Source organism: Lipotes vexillifer, unplaced genomic scaffold, assembly GCF_000442215.2.
Source record: "Lipotes vexillifer unplaced genomic scaffold, Lipotes_vexillifer_v1.1 scaffold65, whole genome shotgun sequence".
Lineage (NCBI taxonomy): Eukaryota > Metazoa > Chordata > Mammalia > Artiodactyla > Lipotidae > Lipotes > Lipotes vexillifer.
Genome location: NW_006796728.1, coordinates 75,599 through 84,488, shown reverse-complemented (window position 1 = coordinate 84,488; position 8,890 = coordinate 75,599).

Here is an 8,890-nt window from a genome sequence, read left to right as displayed (position 1 = left end):
AGCTCAATAACAAAAAAGCAAACAACCCAATCCAAAAATGGGCAGAAGACCTAAATAGACATTTCTCCAAAAAAGACATAGAGATGGCCAACAGGCACATAAAAATATGCTCAGCATCACTAATCATTAGAGAAATGCAAATCAAAACTGCAATGAGGCATCACCTCACACCAGTGAGAATGGCCATCATCAAAAAAATCTACAAACAATAAATGCTGGAGAGGGTGTGGAGAAAAGGGAACTCTCTTGCACTGTTGGTGGGAATGTAAATTGGTACAGCCACCCTGGAGAACAGTATTGAAGTTCCTTAAAAACTAAAAATAGAACTACCATATGACCCAGCAATCCCACTACTGGGCATATACTCCGAGAAAACCATAATTCAAAAAGAGTCATGTACCACAATGTTCACAGCAGCTGTATTTGCAATACCCAGGACATGGAAGCAACCTAAGCGTCCATCGACAGGTGAATGGATAAAGAAGATGTGGGACATATATACAATGGAATATTACTCAGCCATAAAAGGAAATGAAATTGACTTACTTGTGAGGTGAACGGACATAGAGAATGTCATACAAAGTGAAGTAAGTCAGAAAGAGAAAAACAAATACGCTATGCTAACACATATATATGGAATCAAAAAAAAAAAAAAGGTTCTGAAGAACCTAGGGGCAGGACAGGAATAAAGACACAGATGTAGAGAATGGACTTGAGGACATGGGGAGGGGGAAGCTGGGACGAAGTGAGAGAGTGGCATGGACGTATATACACTACCAAATGTAAAATAGATAGCTACTGGGAAGCAGCCACATAACACAGGGAGATCAGGTCGGTGCTTTGTGACCACCTAGAGGGGAGGGATAGGGATCGTGGGAGGGAGACACAAGAGGGAGGGGATATGGGGATATATGTATATGTATAGCTGATTCACTTTGTTATAAAGCAGAAACTAACACACCATTGTAAAGCAATTTTACCCCAATAAAGTTGTTAAAAAAAACAAAAAAAAATTCACTGAACTATGGAATTGAATATAATCATCTTTTACTAGGATAGATAAGGTCCAAAATTTGTAATAAAAGACTTTACCTGGGCAAGGAGGCTTATTTTATGAAGAGAGCCTTTAATAACATTAGTTTTATTTAACTGTCAGTTCTAAGGACTCTAAATTAGATGATGTCTGGTGGTTATCATATTAGCTATTAGAAGGAAAAAGCACTGAATCACAGCTGAAAGTCCTTCCATTTGCAAACAGTTTTTTAAAACAGTGAGCAATGGAATTGTGTGTGTGTGTGTCTGTGTCTGTGTGTGTGTGTGTGTGTGTGTGTGTGTGTAATGAAATTAAGAGGGAGATTGGTGGCCTGAACTTTGTTCAGGTCAGGAAGACTTATCTTCTCTTTCAAAGCTATCTTATGTAAAATTAAATTAAAACAAGCTCAGTTTTTAAACCCTCAGACCAGAGATGTCCTATAAGCAAACATTTTAAATTATTATGTACATACATTTCCACAGTTTATATAGTCATACTCAAGTAAAATACCAGATCTGACAAGATATGTTATATGGAATCATAAATCAATGTTATATAGCATCAACATTACTTGTCTCAACTGCATTTATATAGTATGTTCTAGTGGTATCTGTAGTTACATATTGTTTCTTATCCACTTAATTTGAGAATCTGTATTTGAAAATATTCAGTTGAAAGTATGAGAGATAATGGAAGATAAATGTATTTCATTAGACTGCACAATAGAAATGGAAATGTGGTCTTATGAAATAAATAGATCATTATCATTAGAATAATATTTTTTTTTATAAAACAGTTGTATTTAAAGTAGATAACCGACCACACAGGTTTCTTATTTAAAATTTCCAGTGGTCTATATTTTGTCTAATTTTATTATAATTCTCATTCTGTATTATTATTCCAAGGCAGTAAGACCAGATAATTAAATTAACTGTGACTTTGCAAGTAATTTTCATATTTTTGAGAACATATGCTACTTTTCACCCTCTAATTTATTCAAACTTTGACCTGGAAAGTTTTCCCCCCTCCTAATTAACCTAAGGATCAATTTCACAGAATAATAACATTTTAATAAAACTGAATAGCATAGTATGGATTATCATAAATGAATTCCAACATTTTTTTCATTATGAATATTCCTGAACACCTGGCAGGAGAGAGAGGCAGATTTGAAATAGCAGGACACCAGCCAAACACTGCCCTTCTTTTTAATCAGTGAATTCACTATTAGGTCTTTTCAGTCATCTGAGAAGTCAGATTTTTGTTCCTTAAGGCGTAAATTTTCCTCAACACTGCCATTACAACTGGTTCCTTTTCCAGTGAGAGATCATGTTTGTCTGCCTATAACAGATAATTGTCTATTGTGGCTTAATCACATAAGGGTTAATTTTACGATATAGCAAGAGGGTCCAGAGGTGATAATAAAGTGGCTTCTCTAAACTATCCGAGTCCAGGCTTTTTCTAGATCTTTGCTCACACATCCTTAACCCAAGGCCTTTATCTGAATATTCAAAAGTAGGCTTCCGTGCAGCCAGATAAAGCGTCCTTGTTCCAAGTAGTTAAAAGAGGCAGAGGCAAAAGCAAAGGACGAAAGAATAAGGGCAAGATAAGTTAAGTCAGTTTTCTTTAAAACACACACACACAAATAAACAAAACCACTACAAAGAAACCTTTGGGGGGAATGCCCACCTTGCTACTTCCAATTATCATCTCAATGGCGAGAGGTTAATCGGACAGCCACATTCAGCTGTAAGACAGACTTGGCTTGGCTGGGGTCACTGTCACGCAAAACAAAGTCACAGCTCTCTTAGAAAGGAAAAATGGGGAAGTAAATATTAGGCAGCTAGGAGTCTGTTACAGAGCCCAGGTCTGATTGATTCAAGAATTCCTCAACCTAGACTCTGCAGGTTAGTGGAATGAATTTTTCTACCTTTAACCTACCTTCCAAATTTGTTACTTTGATCACTGCCAATCAAAAATGTTGCTTTGAAAAGTAGCTGGAGAATTTTTACATCCCCTTTATTCCACTGACCTCCCAATTGCCCAGTTCCAGTGATCGCGGCATTCACTATGCCTAAACTCCCACCAGCCTGGCTATCTCTTACCATGTAAAATTGATTCACTTCCAAGACTTTGATCTACAAGTCCCTCTCAGATTACCATCTCCTGTCCTTTCACTTTCCCGATTCCCTTATTCTCACTGAATCAGATCTATGCCTTCTTTGTGATTTGTGGGCTTTCACACTTCTCCCAAGTCGGACGAACAGTCAGTTTCTTTCTGTTTGCCAACTTTCTTCTGTTCTCACATTCCCATATCACTGATCTGGCAATCCAGTTTTATCAATGCACTCACTTTATCAGCGCACTCAATTATTTTCAAGTCCCTCTCTCACGGACTTTTCCACAGGATGCCTATCACTAACACCATATGTAATAAGACCATATGTTTTGCTCTGTCCCAATGTACTGTGAATCTCTAGATGGTTCTACACAACCCTGCCATCTTTATTCCCCAAGCAACTAGGAATGAAAGGGTTGGAAGGCCTTATTTTCATGTCACCGTCATCCCACCAAGTGCCTCAGGCATACCCTCTTTATATTAATATTTGGTACATTTTGTGTACTTGGGGGTGAGTCATAGGATTCTAGCAAGTAAGTGTAAGCAAGAACAGAGTAAAGGTTTAGCGAAAACATCGTGGTCAAGAGAAGAGAGATTTTGCCTTGTCCCTCTCAAATATTTTCTCCAAAATGAATATTCTCTATATTTCTTAAGGAACCTGAGACAGTTAAAACTCTGCTTTCCATGTCATCTCAACACTTACTTAAAGCAATGAGCCCAAAAAGCCTATGTGTGTGAAAGGATAGGGATCAAACAGGCATAGGGAGGAGGATAATTCCCAGGGGATGATTAATACCTCAAAATAGCATCCTCCCATCCCACAGTAATGAAGAAGCCGTCTTCTTACCATTAGGGTCTGGTTCCCCAGTGTCAACATTTTTGATCTCAGAAAAAACAAATATTTGACACTCAGTGTTCACCTGTCATTTATAATTCAATGATACAAATATAGAAGGAAACGTTTTATGAAATTTCAGCAATGGAAAGAACTCTTTCCACTCCCCCAGACCACAGAAGCTATATATCCCCCTTCCCTGAATCTCCTAGATCTGCAGAATGTGAAATATTATAGGAAAGTTTTTAGGGTTTTTTATTGAATTATAGTTGATTTACAATGTTGTGTTGGTTTCAGGTGTACACGAAAGTGATTCAGTTATATGTGTGTGTACTCAGTTATATATGTATATATATTCTTTTTCAGATTATTTTCCCTTATAGGTTATTACAAAATATTGAGTATAGTTCCCTGTGCTATACAGTAGGTCCTTGTTGGCTGTCTAAGGAAACATTTTTTTAAATGCTGAAAATTAGGTAGTTCGCCTGTACTTCTCACAGGAAAAAAAGTGATCAATTTCTCAACAAAATCACAAGCAAAGAACTCACAATAGAGAATAAACCTTTTGGGAATTAAAAATGACTATGACTCCAGGAGATGTAAACTTCTTGATACAGTTACTCAGTGGTAGGGAATTCGTTCTCACTAGATCTGTTCTGCTAACATGGGCGGCCAGCCAGCACTTCCATGAACTTTTTGTTATGGTGAACTTTTTATTGCAGTGGTGCGTGTAGGAGGGATTTGACCTGTGTAGGTCCCAAGAATTCTTTTCCAGAATATAACTCACTTTGACAGGCATTTAGATACACAGGTATACTTTAAATAGAAATACCTCCAGGCTTCAGGATCCTATGCTGTCTAAAACTGCAACCACTCAAAGGAATAATTGTTTGGCTTCAAAACAAAATAAGCTTAGAAACATGCTTAGTAATTTTATCAATATAATTAATAATTACTACTCATAATATATACTGTTTATTGGATATGATGACAAAAATTTGAATTCAAGATCTCCTTCTTTGTACAAATGTCATTTGAAAAAAAATGTGGGGGTTTTTTTTGGTATAAATTCTGTATATTTACTGTCCAGATCCTTGTGAAGTAAGACCACAGGGCTATTTAATTCTGTGACCTTATAGTTATAAATTTGGACATAACAGGAAAAAAGAGCTTTCAAATAAAATTTCTGTAAGATTCTAGTAAAGTTTGACATTAAGTAATAAGAAATCTGAATATGATCTATCTTATCAGTAAGAGAAAGTGAAAACTTACAAATTACCACCAATTATGTGCAAGATGCTCTTCTAGATGCTTCTTTTGCTTGGGCTTGAGGTGAGATGTTAAATGCATGTATGTATGTGTATATGTACAGGTATGACTATATATAAATATATATTTAATTATAACTCAAACATTCAAAGCATCACATAATAGCCCAGAAGATACACTTGTCATTTGTTAAGTTCATGCTTGTGTTACTCAAGTATGTGTTGTACCTGTCATAAAACTAGCAATGGACTTTTCATCTGGGGTTAAAACACATCCAACGTTAGAATTAGTAGCATTGGGCTTCCCTGGTGGCGTAGTGGTTGAGGGTCCGCCTGCCAATGCAGGGCACACAGGTTCGTGCCCCGGTCCGGGAAGATCCCACATGCCGCGCAGCGGCTGAGCCCGTGAGCCATAGCCGCTGAGCCTGCGCATCCGGAGCCTCTCCGCAACGGGAGAGGCCACAACAGTGAGAGGCCCACGTACCGCAAAAAAAAAAAAAAAACAAAAAAAAACAGAATCATCAGCATTTCATGCAAGAAACTGACCCTACTCCTCCCCGCCCCCCCCCACACATTCTTTTTGCCAATGTGAGAGATGGTGAAAGATCACTATATTCTGATCCTAATGTCCTTTAAAAATAATTTGGTGTTGTAACAATCATTAGTACTTTGGCCAAATATTCTCAGCTTTGCTCTTTCAGGCACATGTTAGGATGCCTTCCTTCCTTCGGGCTTCTCTAATCTTGGAATCAAGTTTGGCCTTGTAATTGGTTTTGGCCAATCAAATATGAGAAGTGCTGTTAGTCACTGTAGAAAGAAGTTTTTAAAGCTAATATGTGATTCCTCGTTCTCTTTCTCTGACAACCGTCAGGACACTGGTGTGCCATCAGCCTGCGTTATTTATGGACCACAATGAGCAGGGACTCCTGCCAACCAGGATAAACATGGGGCACAAGCAAGAAATAAACCTTAATCATTTTAAACCATCAAGACTTTCAGATGTTAATAGTGAATCCTATGTTTAGCCTATCCTGACCAATACAAGTGGGAAAGTAGATTTTCTTCTCTGAGATTGAACTGCCATCTAAAACCTAGATAAACAAGCACAGTGAATTATTACTTTAAGATCTGGATTCTTTGTATTTATTCCTTCATTCAGGAAACATTGGAGAGTCATGATGGTGTTGATCACTTTGCTAGATCTTGGGGTACAGAGATGAATGAGGTGTGGTCTTTTGAACTCAGGGATCTGGCATTCCAAAACACATTTCTGATATGTGATCAGATAAATAACAGGAAATCAATCCCATGCACTTGAGTTGGCTGTGTAGTTGGTCAAGCACTTCATGGGAACCTTGGATATAAAAGCATCATCCTAATTTGAGAAAATGTTGTGTGCAAAAGAAGAAATTATAAAAAACTGTTCAGGTTATGTTGAAAGGCTCACTGCAGCTGAGAAACATGTCAGAACATTAACCTAATCATATCATGTATACCAAGAGAAAAAGAAGAATTAAAAGTATATTTTTATATTCTTTTATTATTTCCACTTACTTTGAAATAATGAAACAAAATATTTGGAAGTTGTGCTAAGTTCCCACGGGGTCATTCAGAGCTATACTTTTTAATATTCTTCATTTCCAAGGACATTTTATGATCAACCTTACTTGGATACAAAGATTGTAGACTCTTGGCCAGTACCGGCTTAAAAGAAAAATCTCTTGGTGTTAATTTAGTGCTTCTCAAACTTTCACATACATACAAACTAACTGGAGTTTTGTTAAAATGCAGATTCTACATACCTAACAAGCTCCCACGTGATGCCACTGCTGTTGGCCTGAGACCACATTTTGAGTAGCAAGGTGTTAACCCATCAATATTTGACATCATGTGGGAAGGATATAATCAATTATTCAAGCTATTTACTGAACATCAACTATAACAGAAACATCAAGCATTTCACTATGCCAGATTCTAGTGATTAAATGGTAAGCAGAAAAAAATCAAGGTTTCCATGTTCATGGGATTTAAATTTCGGTGGAGAAAACAGAAAATAAATGAATGACAATATAAACATTTTTAAATTGTTGATAAGAACAATAAAGAAAATGAACATTATTATCCTATAAAGGGGGAATATCTGGCCATATGAGATATATAGGGAAGAACTGAGGAAGTAGCAATTAAACAATGAGCTGAGGGGCTTCCCTGGTGGCGCAGTGGTTGAGAGTCCGCCTGCCGATGCAGGGGACACAGGTTCGTGCCACAGTCCGGGAGAATCCCACATGCCGCGGAGTGGCTGCGTCCGTGAGCCGTGGCCGCTGAGCCTGCGCTCCACGGCGGAAGAGGCCGCGGCGGTGAGAGGCCCGCGTACCGAAAAAAAAAAAACAAAAAAAACCACAATGAGCTGAAAAAATGAAGGAGTCAGTTACACAGAATGGAAGAAAACAGCCTCCAGAGGAAGTACAACATCTTATCTAGTAACATTTGGAGAATTTGACTAATTAGAAAGGAGACCAATACAGCTAAAGTCAAGTAAGCATTTGGAGAACTGGAGACAGACCCTGCAGTATACTTTAGATTTTGGAATTTTTTTTAGAATTCTAAGATAAAAATTCACTAAAGGAACACTTGTCTACTTAACTAATAAATGGACACAACCTTTACTCTTTAGAGAACACAAGGGCAAGAGCAAAAGTGGGGCTATGGACCCCATTGAGAAAGGGGATTTAGGAAGCTACGTAGTGGTGGTAGAAATAGCAGTAGTAGTAGCCACAGCAGCAGAGTAGTTGAGATCAGAGATGGTATCAGGGAGCTGACATTGAACCCAGGGAGAATAGGAGAGTTGGAGATGTATTTCTGATGAAAAGAACGATACAGAAGATGACCCACGTGTTTGGCTTGAGGAAACAAGTGGCTAACAGCATGATTTACTGATGTGTGGAACCCAGGACTAAAACAGGTTTGTGGAGGAAAGGCAGCATTTCAGTTGTAGACGTGTTGACACGTAGAAATAGTAAGTAGTCATCTAGTTATACAAGTCTGGAGCTCAAGGATGGTTCTAAGCAGTTGATAGAAACATAGAAATCATTAACCATGGGGCCGTCGTGTCACTTAGGGAGAGGGCATAGAAGAGAGAGAGAAGATCCAGCCCTGGAGTACTACTCAAAATTTAGATATTCAGAGATATCTAAGATATCTTTTGCAAAGAATACCTGGAAGGAGGAAACACAGGAGAAAACTGAATTTGGTTTTGTTCTTTGATAGGACAGAGGTAGAGCTTCTATTTTAATAAATGGAAAAACAAAGAATATGTGCATAAATATAGGTGGGTGTGCTGATTTCAAGGAGAATATCAGTCCTCTGATGGTACCTATTCACTGAGAAAGAAGAAGCAGGGAGCTGTAAGGGTAACTAACGAGTGGGGTGAGAGAACGGAATAGCTGTGTTTTGGTAAATGCTGGTAAATGTGCAGGTAAATAACTATATTTTCTCAAAAAAGAGTGTCTTTTACATTTAGAGCTACAAACTGGAATTGTTTCTCATATGTGAAATCGGAGCCAATGTGCATTATTTTTCATATGGAAATCCAGTTATAATAAACCTGTATCAATTATTCTAATTACCACTCTTTC